We start from the raw sequence: 20,220 nt of genomic DNA, 5'->3' as shown, positions 1-20,220 counted from the left end.
ATGTGTAGAGTCCACATTCACGGCAGCCTTCCGGAGGGAGTGAAAGCCATTATCCCAATGCACTGTAAGACAAGGAAAAGGAGGCGCCTCTGGGTGCAGACTGTTAAAACAATTTATTAAAACGAAACAGCAACAGCTGGTAATACACTCACATTTGAGTAGAAAGTATCAGGCATTTAAAATTGTCCCAGGGCAATCCAGGGGATCCGTGGAGTCATCTCTCGGCTGGTGGGTGTTAAATAGCTCTGGGCAGTCTAAGAACGCTGGATGTGGACGGCCGAGATACACATCCAGAGACAGGCACCAAAGGGAGGCTTGGTAGGCAGCCGATCCAGACACGGGATGATGACGTCACACGATATGCGACGCGTTTCCTGAGCCGGCACGCCGTGAGTGGTGTGACGGCGGCGCTCCTTTGTCAAGCTGATTGGCTGGGAGCTGAAGAGGATTTATATATGGAAGGTAGTGAGAGGGAGGAGAGCGGAGTAGTAAAGGAGGGAGGGGAAGGGGAGTGGCCTGGAGCTCTGTGTGTGTAGAAGTGTCAGCAGTGATAGGAATCAGGAAGAGGCAGCCATAAGAAATCAGGGAGAGGCAGCCATAAGAAATCAGGGAGAGGCAGCCATAAGGAAACATGGAACGAACTGGGGAGGGAGGATGTAAATGGAATTGGGAGGGGAAGGGGAATGATGTGAGGGGGGGAGGGTAAAAGAAGAAGGGGGAGAAAAAAAAAAAAACAGGGAAAGAAGTGCTATTGGAAGATGAAACTGAGACCATGTGTGTCCTATGATGGACACAGGGGGAAGAATGAATAAGCATATGTATATGTACCTATGGGAAGGGGGGAGGGAAAAAAGGGAGACGGGAAGGGAATATTGTGATGTGTGCTATATGTTGGTTGTATATAAGCACATCAGTAGGTGATCAGATGTAGTGGGTTACAGGAATTAACTATAGAAATATGGCTGAATTTCATGTACGTACTTAGACGTACACCCACATGGGTAAAAAGGGAAAGGGGGGGGGGGGAAGGAGAGGGGAAAGGGGAAAAAGGGGAAAAAACGAAACTATGACTGCCCAGACATTCTACATATTACGGATGACATTCCATGTACAGAAGATGACCTGTCTAGGTTACTTACACAACACCTTATCACCTCCCCTCCCATTATACATTCTGATTTAAAGCCCAAATCAATTTTCTTTCCCACACACTCGAAAGGGCCCTATATAGAGAGTTTCTACAGAGTGGTCTTTTCCGACATGACCAAACTCTGTAGCTCCACCAATACTAGTAAATCACACAATCTCTCATCATCTGAAACCAAATCTTTACAACAATTCATCCAAGCGGAGGATCTCATTATTAAGCCTGCCGATAAAGGGGGTGGCATCATCCTCCAAAATAAAGTTGATTACATTGCTGAGGCTGAAAGGCTTTTGTCTGATCACACTACCTATATGAAACTTCCCAAAGATCCTACCAACGATTTCACTATAGAAGCGGAAGCTCTGATCTCCACTGCCCTCAGTGATAACATCATCTCTAAGGCAGAAAGCCTTTTTTTCCGTAAACCTTTTTATTCCATCCCCTACTTCTACCATCTACCGAAAATCCACAAGAACCAACACAATCCCCCAGGTAGGCCAATAGTGGCCTCGATGGATAGCATTACCTCAGGCTTTAGCCTATATGTCGACAGATACCTACAACCCTTAGTTCACCAACTTCAGTCTTATATACGGGATGGGACACACCTCATGGAAAAAATCTCTCACCATACAGTTGGGAACCCACGTATTCTTGGCTATCCCTAGACGTCAGTTCCCTGTACACTTCCATCCCTCACGACTTTGGTATCATGGCCCTCGAGCACTTCCTGTCCACAGACCCACTTACCAACCCCCGCCAGGCCTCGTTCATCATAGAAGCCACCAAGTTTTGTTTAACGCACAACTATTTTACATTTAATGGTGACTTCTACTTACAGTTACAAGGGACTGCGATGGGGGCTAACTTTCCCCCCTCGTATGCGAACTTGGCTATGGGGTTCTGGGAACAGCAGTACATACATCACAACAACCCTTTCTCGGCCAACATCGTTTTTTTCGGTAGATACATCGATGACATCATAATTATCTGGGACGGACCCGTAGATCTCATTCCATCATTCACCTCATATTGTAATAACAACAAGTACGGATTAACTTTCACACATGACAATAACCTGACCTCTCTAGCCTTCCTGGATTTAGAATTAAGACATGACCACCAGGAGATATATGCTAAGAACTATACCAAGCCCACTAGTGGCAATTCTTATCTTCATTTTAAGAGTTGCCACTACCCTCCTTGGATTAAAAATATTCCCAAAGGTCAATTTTGTCGGCTGAGACAAAACTGTACCAGAAAAAACGATTACATGGAAGCCAGTACCCACCTCAAAAATAAGTTTTCCGAAAAAGGTTATCCGAAAGATCTGGTCGAGACAGCCTACGAATCATATCTTAACGGAAAAACTCCACGCAGTAACACGCCTCCTACAAATCGCCCCATCCGGTTCATCACTACTTTCCACTCCCAACACAGTAGAATGGAGAAGATACTTCGGAAACATTGGGACATCCTCCAACAGGATCCCCATCTCAGGTCCATTCTCCCTACACATCCACAGGTTACTTATCGGAAGGCCCCAATCTTAAAAACAAAATTGCTCCCAGTAAACTCAAGACTACCTCGGCTTTCCCGTCCATTACTCCACTCATCCCTCTAGTAGGGATGTTCCAATGTCGGAAAAAATTGTGTAAGACCTGTCATTTTGTCCAACATGGCCAAAAATCATTTTCCACTAAAGGCCACACATACATCCTGAAAGACTTCTACAACTGTGCATCCGACTATGTGGTGTATGGTCTCATGTGCCCCTGTGGCCTCATATATGTCAGCCGCACTATCCGGCCGCTGTGACAACGGTTCGGGGAACACAGGAGATACATTGAGGGTGGCACAGACCCCCATAGTGTACCAAAACATTTCGCTGTAGCACACAAGAGCTCCACCCATGGACTGTCAGTTTGGGTCATAGAACAGATTCCTAGGTCTCTCTCGCCCGCCGAAAGGTTCAAAAAATTATGTGCGAGGGAGACCTATTGGATCTATCGCCTAGATGTCCTTTCGCCTGGAGGAATCAACGAATGCATTGAAACTTCATCCATTTTGTAATATTCACACTAATATTAGCCTATATGATACTCACAAAAACCCCATTATCCCATTTATTTTATTTTATTTTATTATAATCATTACTGTTTTTACTCCATTTTTATTTCACTTTTTAGTTTTATTGATAATGACTTTTTACAAAGTGTTTAATGTGGTAAATATATGTTGATATGTGTCGACAACATGTATACATGCACTTCCTCCACTCCTCCCCCTGTTCTATACCTTCGTTTTATCCCCACTGGGACTCTGTGTACTTAACATATACAGGTGTCTGTATCAGTCCCTTTCCTTCCCCCTCTTCTCTTTCTTACATTCCTTTTATCCATTTCCTCCCCCCCCTATTGCCCCCCCCTCCCCATACTTCTCCCTTCTATTCCCCCTCCCCTTTTCGTTTTTTTCCCCTTTCCCCTCTCCTTCCCCCCCCTTTCCCCCCCCCATTTCCCTTTTTACCCATGTGGGTGTACGTCTAAGTACGTACATGAAATTCAGCCATATTTCTATAGTTAATTCCTGTAACCCACTACATCTGATCGCCTACTGATGTGCTTATATACAACCAACATATAGCACACATCACAATATTCCCTTCCCGTCTCCCTTTTTTCCCTCCCCCCTTCCCATAGGTACATATACATATGCTTATTCATTCTTCCCCCTGTGTCCATCATAGGACACACATGGTCTCAGTTTCATCTTCCAATAGCTCTTCTTTCCCTTTTTTTTTTTTTTTTTCTCCCCCTTCTTCTTTTACCCTCCCCCCCCCCTCACATCATTCCCCTTCCCCTCCCAATTCCATTTACATCCTCCCTCCCCAGTTCGTTCCATGTTTCCTTATGGCTGCCTCTCCCTGATTTCTTATGGCTGCCTCTCCCTGATTTCTTATGGCTGCCTCTCCCTGATTTCTTATGGCTGCCTCTTCCTGATTCCTATCACTGCTGACACTTCTACACACACAGAGCTCCAGGCCACTCCCCTTCCCCTCCCGCCTTTACTACTCCGCTCTCCTCCCTCTCACTACCTTCCATATATAAATCCTCTTCAGCTCCCAGCCAATCAGCTTGACAAAGGAGCGCCGCCGTCACACCACTCACGGCGTGCCGGCTCAGGAAACGCGTCGCATATCGTGTGACGTCATCATCCCGTGTCTGGATCGGCTGCCTACCAAGCCTCCCTTTGGTGCCTGTCTCCAGATGTTTATCTCGGCCGTCCACATCCAGCGTTCTTAGACTGCCCAGAGCTATTTAACACCCACCAGCCGAGAGATGACTCCACGGATCCCCTGGATTGCCCTGGGACAATTTTAAATGCCTGATACTTTCTACTCAAATGTGAGTGTATTACCAGCTGTTGCTGTTTCGTTTTAATAAATTGTTTTAACAGTCTGCACCCAGAGGCGCCTCCTTTTCCTTGTCTTACAGTAAATTTTAAACACACTGAATCAGCTAACAAAAAACATAAAAGCAGCGAACTTGAAATTCATCTCTAATAAACAGATATTTTTCTGTACTTGTAAAGTCTTTAAGGGGATAAAACATTTGAAAATTGCATGCATTAAAGAGGTGCACTAAGGCTATTCAGGCCTTTATTTGGCGCCGCAAGAAACCTAGGATTCGTCAGACAATTCTGTCATTACAAAAAACAGGGGAGTGGTTGCTTTACTCTAGCTGTTGCTTTATTTCCATGCAGCCTCCCTGATTAGGTTGGTTGGTTGGTATCATGGTGCACCAAATTTTGGACTCATTTGGAAAATGACTTCCTCTCCCCTGAGGTCCTATCGCTGCCTTGGACTGATCCAGGCCTCGGCCCTTTAAAGACCTCTTGCCCCTCACAGTTCATGTAACGCTACAGGTATGGTATGCTTATGTAGATAAGGACCTGCTCTCTTCTAGGCTGAGCCTCCTGTCTTCTTTGTTTTGGATTGCCTCCTTTCCCCTGACGGCAACAGGCTCCAACTTCCTTTGCTGGCATCAGGAGGAAAACCCTTTATTGCGCCATACCCTTCGGGGTTGGACTCTTCTTCTTCTTTTGGGGATACTGATACAGTCCTTCAGGCGCATGGCTGAAATACACTCAATTGAAACACTATTTGGGAACATGGTCCTCCTTAGACTCTTTGACATGACCTTCCACTGATTTTGAATCTTTACTATCTCAATCTTCTAGGCCTGACCACACACTATCTCAGATATATCAGATCTTGCTGAGGGAGTCATACTCAAACCCACCTCCATTTTTTTCAAAATGGAACGTGAATTGCATGTATCATCAGACGATATGGAGTGGGACAAAATACTGGCAATTGCATACAAGATATCCATCTCTTCTTATGCACAAGAGTGTAATTACCGTATTTTACCTAGGTGGTATCGCTGCCCAACACTTATGCATATTATCAATCCCTCCATGCCAAACACTTGCTGGCGCTGTTTACAGGCTCCTGCCAATATGACACATATTTGGGGTACTTGCCCGAAAACTTTCACTTTTTGGGATTAAATCCTACACTTGTATGATAAACTGGTTGGAGATAAGTTCCCAAATGAACCACAGATTACTGTGTTATGCATGCTGCCAGGCCCCTATAAACAAACTAAAAAGAGCTTATTTAGGCACTTTATCTATGGTGGCCCACTCTGTATTTGTCAGATGCTGGCATCATGCTGGGGTCCCAGCGTTGGCCAAATGGGCTTGTGAAACGAAGTAGATTGACTATGTGGAACGTATGATTGCATGGGATGATGACAATTCTGAATCCTACAATCACATGTGGACAGTGTGGTCTCATTTCAGATATTCCTCTGATTTTGACTCCTTTGTCTCTGCGAAGGTTTGAGGTTCTAGCTGTTTTTGGGAGTTTCTCATGTCTTACTGGCCACCCCTGACACCCCCCCCCCCCCCATTATCTTTTTCATTTTCCTCCCTTTCTCCCTCTTCCCCCCTCCTTTTTTTTCTTTCTTCATTGCTTTCTTTTTTTTTTTTCATGCTCACTTTCATAGAACTATGCCTTCCTCCAATTATTCTTTTTTTTACCAAGTATTTGAATTATCTGCTTTAAACAATGCTAATGCCAATTTATCCTTAAATGCTTTGAATGTATCTACTGGGTCTTCTGTCTACTGATTTTCTGTCTACTGATTTAAACAATGTACCTGATACATATATCTTGTAGACAGTGATCCATTTCTACCTTCAGTTTCACACTGTGCTCCAAATTGTATACACCTGGGCTATGAGTGCTTTGATAAATTGTTGGACCAGGATACTTACAGTATATGTTTTTTATTCAACCTGTAATGCCTGAAAACTGTTAATAAAAATGATGCAACATAAAGAGATGCACTGGCAAGGTTTTGTTAGCCTTGACATATACTTTAATTACAGTTTTATAACTTTATTATTTACATTTATAATAATTATGTATTTAAAATAATATAACTTGGTTCACTTTATTTCCACTTGAGTATTTTATCATTTGAGTACTAGCATGTTTACAGCCTCTATATAGCCCTATATATAGTCTTTTATTATCAAGACATTTCTTGGTTTAGTTTTCAGTGCTGTTACACTTTGACAATTACATGGCTATGCAACCCTGTATACAAGTGGATTTTTTATATATATATATATATATATATATATATATATATATATATATATATATATATTAGAAAGAAGGAGGTTATTTTTTGGTAACTTTTAATAACCAAAAAAAAAGGGTAAAAAAGAAAAACAGATGTTCTGACTTCTCTAATTTCTTGAAGCCCTAAGGCTACTTTTACACTGAGGAGCTTTACAGGTGTTTTAGTGCTAAAAATAGCACCTGCAAAGCGCCTCTCCTGTCACTTCAGTGTGAAAGCCCAAGTGCTTTCACACTGAAGCGGTGCGCTTAAGGAACGTTAAAAAAAGTCCTGCAAGTAGCATCTTTGGGGCGCTTTAGGAGCAGTGTATACACCGCTCCTAAAGCGCCCCTGCCCATTAAAATCAATAGGCAGCGCCGCCGAAGCGCCTGCAAAGCACATCGGCAGCGGCACTTTGCGGGCGCATTAACCCCTTCATCAGCCGCTAGCAGCGGTTAAACATCTGCAAATTCCCTTATGCTTTGATTGTCAATGAGGAATTATTGGGGTGTGGTGTTTGGACATCTGCACCAATATTACTGTTTGCTATGTATTAAAAGAAATGTTTAACTGGTAAAAATATGTAAATGAAAGAAAGAAGGAACTGTAAAAGTTAAATTACTCAAGTGCCAAGCCAGTGATGTAACACCCCAAATACACATTGGGGTTGATTTACTAAAGGTAAATAGATGGTACACTTTGCAAGTGCAGTCACACTTATTTTCCCCAGAGCTTAGAGAATTTGGTGAACCTTTATTTTGTAAAGGATGCACAAACAGGTGCAGGCAAAAAACAAAATAACAGCATTTTTGCTCACACATGATTGGATGATGGAAATCAGCAGAGCTTAACCACATACCCTAAGCTCTGGAGAAAATTACGTTTACTTTTACCAAGTCAACCCCATTGTGCCCTACTCATGGTGACCATATGGGTAATTGTTATTTTTAGAAAAAAAACCCCAAACCTTTACAATCACTTTTTATAATTCAAACATGTCATACTTACCTTGTAAAATATGGGGGTTCAGTCAACGCAAGACGATATACATAAACTCACAAAATTAAAGCAGCTGTACACTAAAAGGTCAATATATGAAAATCCTTCTGAACATGTAATAGGTAAATAACAGTGCAGCGCTAAGAATATATACAGAAACAAAATAACAGATTGCTCATAGAATAAGATGTTAAAAAGTCCCCTTTGGTATAAAAGTTGACAGATAAGATCTCCTCAGCGGTGATAAGGGTGTTTATAGCCATTCATGTGATATCTCCTAATCGGTGATTCCTCCACCAGCTAGCCAAACCGCTCACCTCAATCACTGGACCCCTGAGCTAACAGATGGGTCAAACAGGCGTTCGCCACTTACAGTGGTCACAGATGGAAGCTTGAATGTACAGATGAATAAGATACAATGTCCAACCACTTTTAACAACCAATGAAAAAATATATAGTGCACACTGTGTGGCTAAAATACTTTCTTTTTTTGCATAAATGTGAGTATCTGATTTTTATGAATAAAAAGAAAGTATTTTAGCCACACAGTGTGCACTATATATTTTTTCATTGGTTTTTTCATGGTACTACGGTTGGAATTTAAGAGTGACAACGTGCGGTTGTTAAAAGTGGTGGAGGAATCACTGATTAGGAGATATCACTTGAATGTCTATGAACACCCTTATCACTGCTGAGGAGATCTTATCTGTCAACTTTTATATCCATCTTTTATACCAAAGGGGACTTTTTAACATCTTATGCTATGAGCAATCTGTTATTTTGTTTCTGTATATATTCTTAGCGCTGCACTGTTATGTCATACTTACCTGCTCTGTGCAAGGGTTTTGCACAGAATGGCCCGATCCTCCTTTTCTGGGGTCCCTGGTGGCGCTCCTGGCCCCTCCTCTTCATTGAGTGCCCCTACAGAGAGCTGCTTTCCATGGAGGCACTCGTGTAGGCAAGCTCCTGAGTCCTGCTCCTGCGTCCATTGACACAGACAGCAGGACTCGGCCCCGCCTCCCGGCTCCTGTGTCACTGGATTTGATTGATAGCAGCGGAAGCCAATGGCTATCAATCTATCCAATGAAAACCCAAGACAGGTAAGAAAAAGGGGGGCTCTGGGGGGCTGCTGCAGCACAAAAGGTTATAGAATGCATTAAGGTGAAAAACCTTGAGACTTTACAACTCCTTTAAGCACACTGTTTATAACTATTTTTGAACCACACATGCCTTTGTGCCACACTGCCCTATCAAGCAATTTCATTGTGATTTCAAGGTGGTCATGAAAATGTCTTGTCCTGCAAGCTCATTTATATTGTTATATTTGTGGAAATGGTCCTATTTTGATGTTGCCTAATTGCCTGAAGTTTGACATCTTATGTCAATGTGATCTATGGTATCCTGGTCACAAAATGCAACGACATAAGAAAAATAAGCCTTCTCCACCTGTTCATTAAATCATGATTCTCAGTATTTTCTATGGTACATCTGTCCTGGTGTACATAATTCCTCCATCCATCAATGTGCATATCTCAGTCACAGCTGTGTAGAAAATAGTACAACTTACTATTATTTTAAACCTCATATGATAGTTTGTGGAACAATATGTCAAGGAGGCTCTAGTGAGATTATTCAATACATACAAATAAAAGGTCTGTTTGATTGTCTAGCCCTTACTTGTTATTCATAGCAGTGTGTTAGATTCTTCTTTTCCAGCATAGGCCCAAAAGAAAACCCTATAGCAGTGATGGAGAACCCTGGCACCCCAGATGTTTTGGAACTACATTTCCCATGATGCTCAACTACACTGCAGAGTGCATGAGCATCATGGGAAATGGCGAACTTTGGCACCCCAGATGCTTTGGAACTACATTTCCCATGATGCTCATGCACTCTGCAGCGTAGTTGAGCATCATGGGAAATGTATTTCCAAAACATCTGGGGTGCCAAGGTTCGCCATCACTGCCCTATAGTCTATCTATTGTCTAACAGGTTACCAGGAGATTTCCACAGTACTCTACGCCTTGGGGTGGTCGTGAGATAATAAGACAGACACTCCTGATATCTAAACTTTAACTGTGAGCTACTTAATTTGTTAAAGAACCTATTATAAACAAGTACCATGCATTCTTCTCCCTTAAGATACCGTTTTTAATTTTTGCAAGTGTTGTGATTTCTTCCAACTTCTTTCAGCCACTTCTTGTTTACATACACTCACTGTGTGTTCACACAGGCTCTCATACATATTTCCCACCACTCCACAACTACTTACATACAAGAAGAGTGGAACCCTACAATCTCTTTCTAATTTACCTGGTGCCCTGAAATCTTTGCTACCTACTCTTCAAACTGCATTGGTAATTACCCCGAATTACCTTAGGCTACAATCACTCTACTGTAACCAGTAGAAGATACTTCTGTCCAAACCAACAGCACCTGAAATAGTTTTACATTGTAAAAAAGGTTTACCATTTTAAAGGCTGTTTCTTCAAGTGGACCTATCCCCAGATATAGTTTATCAGGTTAAGCACATGCAAATGTAAGTATGGTGTAATGCCCTGTACACACGGTCGGACATTGATCGGACATTCCGACAACAAAATCCATGGATTTTTTCCGACGGATGTTGGCTCTAACTTTTCTTGCATACACAGGGTGGCACAAAGTTGTCGGAAAATCTGATCGTTCTGAACGTGGTGACGTAAAACACGTACATCGGGGCAATAGCCAATAGCTTTCGTCTCTTAATTTATTCTGGGCATTCGTGGCACTTTGTGCGTCAGGTTTGTGTACACACGATCGGAATTTAACCGATCGGATTTTGTTGTCGGAAAATTTTATAGCCTGCTCTCAAACTTTGTGTGTCGGAAAAAGTCAGATGGAGCCCACACACAATCGGAATTTCCGACAACACAATCCGATCGCACTTTTTCCGTCGGAAAATCTGACCGTGTGTACAGGGCATAAGTGTAACACCTCTCGGTGAGGTACACAGCACACCCCCTGCCAATGTTTGCAAATACTTATCCTGCTGCTTAGTGGTTGCTCCTGCTGACCTCGACATCACTAATGTGTCCTTAGGAGACATGAAAGTTGGCAGGAGGAACCACTGAGTGTTGCAGGGGACATGGATGATCAACACACCCAGAAGTGCTGGCTTCCTGGCTGATTCAGGGGACATTTCCTCATAGAACAATTTTGGGTGGTATGCGCAGCAGAAGAGTTAAGTATTTACATTCTTCTTTTGCAGGCAAGTCTATATAAACAGTTTAATTATTGTGTTAGGCTCTCATGAAGGTAAAAGCAGATAGCATATGATTATTTCCTGTTCTGGAATTTTTTGCAGAATTGACATACATGTATATTTTTTGACTGACAGGTCATTGTAGGTACCCCTGACCAACTGTACAGGGAGAATATAGCAAATTGTCCTTTCCAAAAAAATGTTGTCTCTCCTTATCTTTTTTTCATTAATATAAACATACAAACCTATTATTCCCAATGATGTTAAGGTTTTCACCAGGTAAAAAGATAAACATAGATATTAGCATTCCACAAGACCATTCCCAAACTCCTTGCCAGCCCACATCTCCAATGGAAAATGCAATTCCTGGACTCAGTCTCCACCTGTAAGCATGCAAATTGATCTTAAAAAAGGCCACACTCCTCTATGTCCACAATTCTTTAAAACGTTAGTCATAGACACATAGATAACACTGCACTCCCTGACACCTCTGATGAATTGATTAATTTAATCCCTTCTACTGGGGCTTAGTTATGAAGTCCATAGAGGAAGGGTTAAAAATCTTCAGAGGGATCAGGGAATGGTGTGTTCTCTCAGCTTGTATGAAAAAAGCTTAAAAGGATTATTGACAGAATGCAGCCTTTCTTCTGGACTCAAACAGCTAAATACAGCCCTGTTTAGACAGCATAGCCAGCCTGGTGACCTGGCTTTTCTCTAATACAGTTAGAGCAATATAGTGTGGGTTCCTCCCTTGCCCCAGCTAATGACTGGAATAGAAGCAGCCACACACTAATAAGCTCCTTCTGCTCATTTACTTTCACCTCCTGTCGGCAAGTTCTTTGTCAGCATACATACTGATTGGCTCCTAGTTCTGCCTTTCCCTCTGCCAAATACATTTTATTAATTAAAAAAACACATGACTGTAATTGCTGGTGTTTTTTATTAGTATCATGCTTAAAGATGAACTCCAGCAATTCAGTCACTTAGTATGCTAACACATTTTACAATGAGTTAAGTGCAATGAGGTACATGCCATCTTGGACGTATCTCTTTAATTTACATCTAACAGTTTAATGGAGCTTCATGAGAGCAGGGCTGGTGCAAGGATTTTTGACACCCTAGGCGAAACCTCATTTTGCAGCCCCCCCCCCGGCTCCATCCTTGACCCCACCCCTGACTCCACCCCCTTTGCCCTGCCCATGTATATCCAACCTTTTTATTGAAGTGCCCATCAAATGCAGCCTACCAGCGCCCATCAATGCAGCCTACCAGCACCCATCAATGCAGCCTAATCAGTGCACATCAATTAATATTTGCTTGCTTCCATTCATTCGGGTGTCGGGACACAGACACAGTCCTCCGCCGCTGCTGCACCTCTGACACTATGTGCGAATGGAGCGGTGGCTGCCTGCTGATGCTGAGACTTAGTTGTTTGCTGCAGAGAGACGAAAGTAGGAACACCAGTGGCCAGGCGCCCTAGGCAGCAGAGCGCCCTAGGCAGCTGCCTAGTGATAGCACCGGCCCTGCATGAGAGCATCTATCACCACACTCCCAGAGCTCTGCCAGAAGAAGGGTTGTGTTCTCACACACAGCAGGTCTGCCCCACCACTGTTCATTCACAGAAGCCTTTGTATTATGTGAATGAGTTCACTTAATACAAAGTGCCACTGTGCAACTTCTGCACAGGCCTTCTACTGAACAACTCCCACTTGTTTCCAGGGTGTCTCAACCAAGCCTGGCTGAGGCTGAAGGGGTGAGGGTTCCTCTCTCTGCTTCTTCTCTCTCTCCCAGCACACGTCCTCATGAGCCTGGCCATGTGGGAGAGTCCAGTGAGTATTTAAGGGCTGTCTCTCCACCTTCTGAGCCATCCCTACCCATTAGCAGAGATCCCCTAAATATTCAGGCCTTGATCAAAGGAATGAAAAAGGTGGGACTTTGTATGAGGATGGGGGGCCGTACAGATCCCATCCTCCATCCCATTTAGTTATAAAGAGGAGTTTAGGGGCGGGACTTTGAGTGAAGCACACGGATGCAGTAAAGAAGTAGATTAGAGAATGGTTTATTATATTGAGTCAATTCTTAGAACATAAGTTGGGAGTATACAGTTCATTAAATATTGTATGTCATTACTTCAAGATAAGTCATTACACATAAATACATTGTCCAACCAGAGTTTAAAACAGTATTTTACAAGTACACAGGCCACGTAATAACATGATTAATTGTATTGTAGAAAATACTCGTAAAAGTAGCTTGCACATTAAAGCGTCAATAGAAATACTAGTTAAGGTAAGATAAGTAGGAAAAATAATAATATAAAAACTTACATCATGACTCTATTAGGAAATATAGGGCAGTATTTTACAGTTGCACGGGTCACATAAGGGCGTGATTAATTGCAGTGTAAATAATACTGAAAACAGAAATAGGATGCATTACACTGCAATTAATCACGCCCTTATGTGAACCGTGCAACTGTAAAATACTGCCCTATATTTCCTAATAGAGTCATGATGTAAGTTTTTATATTATTATTTTTCCTACTTATCTTACCTTAAAGGGGTTGTAAAGGTAAAAATTTTTTCACCTTAATGCATTCTATGCATTAAGGTGAAAAAACTTTTGACAGTACCGCCGCCCCCAGCCCCCCCGTTTTACTTACCTGACGCCTCGAATCTTCGCTCCTCGTCCTCGGCAGCTTCATTGCAGCTCAGCCTGGTCGCTGATTGGCTGCAGTGGATGGATTGAAAGCAGCGCAGCCATTGGCTCGCGCTGCTGTCAATCACATCCGATGACGCGGCGCGCCGGGGGGCGGGGCCGAGTGATACAGCGAGCGGCTATAGCCGCCGGCTGTATCACGGGAGCGCGCCCGCAAGCACTCACCACCGTGCGAGGGAGCTCGCATGAAGGTGGTAAATGCTTGCGGGGAGGAGCTGAAACAGCCGCCGAGGGACCCCAGAAGACCAGGTTCGGGGCCACTCTGTGCAGAACGAGCTGCACAGTGAAGGTAAGTATAACATGTTTGTTATTTTTAAAAAAAAAAAAAAACACCTTTACAACCACTTTAACTAGTATTTCTATTGACGCTTTAATGCGCAAGCTACTTTTACGAGTATTTTCTACACTACAATTAATCATGTTATTACGTGACCTGTGTACTTGTAAAATACTGTTTTAAACTCTGGTTGGACAATGTATTTATGTGTAATGATCTATCTTGAAGTAATGACATACAATATGTAATGAACTGTATACTCCCAACTTATGTTCTAGGAATTGACTCAATATAATAAACCATTCTCTAATCTACTTCTTTACTGCATCCGTGTGCTTCACTCAAAGTCCCGCCCCTAAACTCCTCTTTATTCAGGCCTTGATGTCTGCCCCTCTGCCCTCTAAGTTCTATAACCTTCAGGAAGCTTCCAGAAGCCAGGGCGAGGTGACAGAGACTCAGCTCTCATAGCCTGCCAGCTAATTAACAACAAATGAACGCTGGCCCCACTGGCTACAATGGAGCCTAACTAAATTTATCTACACTATCTACATTATGTACACAGGGGGTGCTACAAGTATTTAAAGTGACTGTAAAATCAGAAGGTTTTTTTATCCTAATGCATTCTATGCATTAAGATAAAAAGCCTTCCGTGTACAGCAGCCCCCTAATACCTGAGGTCTCTCTAGATCCAGCGATGTTGTACGAAACACTTGGCTGGCCTGGACTCCCCTCCTCATTGGCTGAGACAGCAGTGTGGCACCATTGGCTGCCACTGCTGTCAATCAAAGTCAGTCAGCCAATGAGGAGAGAAAGAGGGTGGGGACAGGCTGCGGCTCCATGTCTGAATAGACACAGGGAGCTGTGGCTCGGCTCAGGTGCCCCCATAGCAAGCAACAGAAAGGGGGAGCCAGGAGCACCGAAGAGGGACCCGAGAAGAGGAGGATCTGGGCTGCTCTGTGCAAAATCACTGCACAGAGCAGGTAAGTATAGCCATGTTTGTAAAGTCTTGTTTTTTTTTGTTAAAAAATAACAATCACTTTAGCCCTTATAGAATATCAAAACAAAACTAAAATTTCTACTGCAGAGGATTCCTAAAATTTGACATGTACCTTTGTGCACACTTCTTGGAAAATCAATAAGCCAATTACATAAGCAGGAATTGATATTTCTGGGGGCATGCTATACACCAACAGTTGCCATATTGTATTGAATTTTACAGAAAATTACAGTGGCTGCAAATTGAAAAGGATAGGTCATTTTAAAGTGGAACTACACTGAATCTGAGCACAACAAACCAAAAATGCTATTTATTTCATTTTTAATATTCAAAGTAAACTCCCCATCCCTCCATGTCAACATGCTTTATTTTGCTGAGAAATCACTTTCAAAAACAGGCCCCTAGCATGTCTGGCCGTGGCCCTCTCCTCCCCTCCTGAAGACTCTTGGGAACCATTACATCATTTGACTAGGCCTGGAATCAAGGAACCAACTGAAGAAATGTAAAAAAAACAAGTTCATATGATATACTTTCTTATCTATTTACTAATGCTAGCGGCATAAGGATAAAAAATAGTCAATGTTGATTGAGAGAGGGAAGTTCTGCTTTAATAAAATAATCATGGACATAGATAAGGGCGGGTCAGGAGGGTTCAAACTCCCACCCCCAGAGCATCCTGCCAAATATCAAATGCCTTGTGTCTCTGGTCCATGGCGACAATGACAAGCAGCACAGCAGAGCGGTCAGTGGCGGAGCGTAGTTGCAGCTGCAAGAGTTAATAATCATTCCTCACTAATGCTGTTTTATGCCGTCGTGCTGGGCTGACATAGCTCTGTGCCAGACACTGTCAGCCTTAGCCCGAGCCCATTACAATGAGGTAGCACACAGAGCACAGCGGGAGCTGCTGGCGCTTGTCTCACCCACCACCCTATTTCCATTGGCTAGCAGTTCCACTTCCTGCCTTGGGGGAGGAGCTTAGCCTGGCCCCGTGAGCACAGAACGCTGCGCTGTGTAGCCACCACCCACCACATGGATTAACTGGCTACTGTTGCTCTCCTCTCCAGGTGTGTCCCTCTTTCCCTTTTGGCCCAGCCTCACTAAAGCTACCTCAGAGAATGTCCTCAGTCAGTCTGAGACTAACTTACCACTACTGTGCTGCTGCTGGCTATATAGTACTTACACTAGTTTTGGGGTTTATTATTGTGTCCAATGACACTAATGTTGGGGGTTATTATTGCGTCCGTTGACACCAATGTTAGGGGTTATCATTGCATTCATTGGCATCAATGTTGGGGTTACTATTGCGTCCATTGACACTAGTGCTGGAGGTTATTATTGCATCCACTGACACTAATGTTGAGGGTTATTATTCCATTCATGGACACCAATGTTGGGGGTTATTATTGCATCCACTGACACCAGTGCTGGGGGTTAATATTGCATCCACTGACTCAAGTTCTAGGGGTTATTACTGCATCCACTGACACCAATTTTTGGGGTTAGTAATGCTTCCATTATTGGTTATTCTTGTGTCCATTGACTTCAATGCTGGGGGATATTATTGCGGTGATTGACACCAATGCTGCATTTATGTCTTGCCTCCTCACCTCATGCAATAAGGGACTGCTTTTTATTCATTCAGAAAATGCAAACATTTTCTGGATAGCACTGTACTGAGCAACTGACCTCGTGTGTTCAGAATGCAGCAGGCCAGCCGCTCAATGCAGGTCTTAGGAGCAAGTGGAGAACATGAGAGTAGCAATGTCTATTTGAGTAATTTACATCTTCCAGAGGCTTTGGTCAGGTAAATCATATTTTCTGGGCACAATCACTGTGGCATATGTTACTGTGTACACAGGAAGTATGTTCAATTTTTTATCCCCTACCACTGTTAGCCACACCCACAATTAGTCAGTGCGGCAGGCACACTGCTTAAAGCGGAGTTCCACTCAAAAATGGAACCTCTGCTTTAGGAGAAGGTGACCCCCTGACATGCCACATTTGGCATGTCATTTTTTTGGGGGGTGGAAACCTTTTTAGAGGGTTCCAGCTCCCACTTCCTCCTGGCACACCCACGGCGCTGGAAGGAAGATCCCCTCTCCCCACTCCCTCTCGGCAATCATCTGGGACATGTCACAGGTCCCAGATGATTGCCCGGCGAGTCACAGCGCGTCGCACATGTGCAGTGCGTGCCTGGCTGTGAAGCCACAGCTGGGTGACCACAGTGACAATGTGGCGGCGCTGCAGAGAGGAGGGGGAGATGAGCGGGGCTTCATTCCCCCGCAACGCTGGACCCTGGGACAGGTAAGTGTCCAAAAAAATAATCTATGGCCCTGATTATGATATAGCTTTTGCAGCAATTGTATATGCTATATTATTATTTTTTTTCATTTGCTAAAGTAAAATTACTATGTTAACAGGAAGTAAACTCTGCACTTCATATCGTGCTTTTCATGCACGTCCCCTGTGGACGTCATTTCCGCCCTTCCTTGCTTCCCCTTGCTGAAATTTCGCACATGCATTATTGTATATTTACTCAGCCTCTTTCTTGGCCGACGTTACTACGGCAACCAAGCAAGGAAGATGGGAATGACTGCCCAGTCTCGCGTGTCTGCTAAGCTGTGCCGCAAAGAGTGGAACTCTCAGACACAGCATGATGATAAAATGGGAACGGCACACAGAGCGCGCCGTGACGCAATGGACGGCAAGTGCATGCACTGGTGACGTAATCAAACATTGCAGGACAAAATACAAGAAGAAGAAAAAAGGAAGGAGACTTTAACAGGCAGTGATCAGTAGCTTAATTGATAAGGACTGAAGTGAGCTGAAGTTGAACTAGAGCGTTTACAACCACTTTAAGTTCAACTTTAAATTTTGCTTCAAAATAATCAGTGTTCTGCTTGCCCATCTGTTTTCTAATATCTATGACATTCCACAAAGTGGAAAAAAAAAAAACTTAAAATGTATTAAATTAGTACAAGCAGCTCTCAAAACACAATAGATATTTATAAATGAAACAAGGAGGGAATTGTAACATTTTAATTACTGTATAGTAGGATGACACTTGAGAGAAATTATGGTAAATAATTGTTCTGGCTGTTCCCTATAGATATAAATGAAAAATAATGTATTGACACAGAATAGTATAAAATATCCTCTATTAAGCATTCTTGAACAACTGCTGTCCAATATCCTTATCTGCACACTGTGTGCTATAGTATGGTCTCTTCTCTTCATTACATATTAGGAAGGTAATGGAATTGTCAAATTATGGTCTATTCTCTTCATTACATATCAGTAAGGCAATGGAATTGGTAAATTATATTATAAACTATAAACATTATATGTATTTTAATGTTTTAAACAGAACTGTCTGCCCAAGCAGGCAAACATGTAGTAAGGGACTTTATAGGTATGTTATCTCTCAAAGAAAAAGACAAACATGCATTCAATAAAAAGCACACAATTTTGTAATGTCAATTCAACCTAGCAAACTAGGTTAGTTGATGCTAAAACTCAAATAAAACAAAAAAAGGTTTAAAGTCATCTGCCTATTATTACAAACCCTCTATATTTATATATCATACTAGAACAAAATCGTGTGGGACTTTACATGTACCTAGTGGGGTCTGATAAATACACAAACCAAGGACATTTTTAAAAATAAACAAACCCTTTGTATATGTAGAATAAAGATTTGTTTTAAAAGGTTGAAGACAAAACTGGTTAAAATCACACTTACAGTTAAGTTATCCAGGGTGTTGTTGTCCTGGCTGTAGAATCCGGAAAAATTTCCAGATTCTACAACCAGGACAACAACATCCTGGATAACTTAACTGTAACTGTGTTTTAAAAGGTTGAAGACAAAAATGGTTAAAATCAAACAAATCTTTATTCTACATATAAAAAGGGTTTAATTTTTTATTTCCTTGGTTTGTGTATTTATCAGACCCCACAAGGTACATGTGAAGTCCTACATGATTTTGTTCCAGTATGGTACAGTATATGCTCTTTATGGGATGGTACCTTTTGTAGGGTCATAATTGTCTCACAATCATCCCCCAGACCCCTTTACCTCTATATTTATAGTCCCATCCACAGCATATGTATGCACATTACATTTGACTGCTACAGCATCAGCACACCAGATGTATACCAATTAAACATCACCCATAGATTACTGTATCATAGACAAAGATATAGGCTGCAGAGCTGTTAAAATGTCTCCATACATTTCAAAGACATTAGGAGAGAGTCAAAGCAGGTCTTGCATACGACATCTGGACCATAGCCATTGCCACAAACCTGCAGAGTTGGCGAGGAACTCAAAATAAGGGCCAGATCCCTGATCGAAACAACAGATCGATAAAGTCACAAATTGTGGAAAACGTCGGCCCTCCAAGGGAAAAGACATCTAAAAGTGTCTCTAAACCTCCTGATGTTTAATGAGCGGTCAAATGTTTTCTCATAAGTGTGCAATGTGAAGAGAGAAAATGCATACTCATCTTTTTCTTTGAGAGATAACACACCCTTAGTACCTTTTTGCCTGCTTGGGCAGACCATTTTCATTTGTTCATAAGTTTTGGGATGTGGTGCTGGGTAGTTCCTAAGCAGACCATTTGACATTGTAATATTTTATAAATGTCTTAAAAATCTGTCAGTCCTTGATTACATTGCTAAATTAATTTAGTGCTGTTTTTGTATTTTATGTTTGAATATTTCAAAATTAAAAATAAAACAAATTAGGTCATTTTGATTTTTTGCCCAGCATGTAGGCTATTGAGAATATTCCTCTTATTTGCAATATACTGTATGTGTAAATGATTTATGTAATGTAGATTCTGCAATATTTTACTGAATATAAAGACTATTGAAATCTATTGTCCCTGGTATAACTGTTTTAAAGATTCTGCAGGTTATAATTTTTCCCTACTCCATATAAAGGAGAGCTTTATTGGAAAAGGAACAGGACATACGTGATAAAATAAAAAAGGCTACACCAATGTGTCTGTAAAAGCATGCATCCATATTGTTGTCACATAATACATAATGTATATGAAACAGGTTACCATATGAATATCAGAAATGTGAGGATTCCAATGTGCCATAGGTAGTAAATGTTTCCAGATATTAGCCTTCATGTCA

The sequence above is a fragment of the Aquarana catesbeiana genome, linkage group LG06 (genome assembly GCF_042186555.1).
Source record: "Aquarana catesbeiana isolate 2022-GZ linkage group LG06, ASM4218655v1, whole genome shotgun sequence".
NCBI classification, from domain to species: domain Eukaryota; kingdom Metazoa; phylum Chordata; class Amphibia; order Anura; family Ranidae; genus Aquarana; species Aquarana catesbeiana.
The sequence above is the reverse complement of the archived record's forward strand: the minus strand, read 5'-3'. Positions refer to the sequence as shown.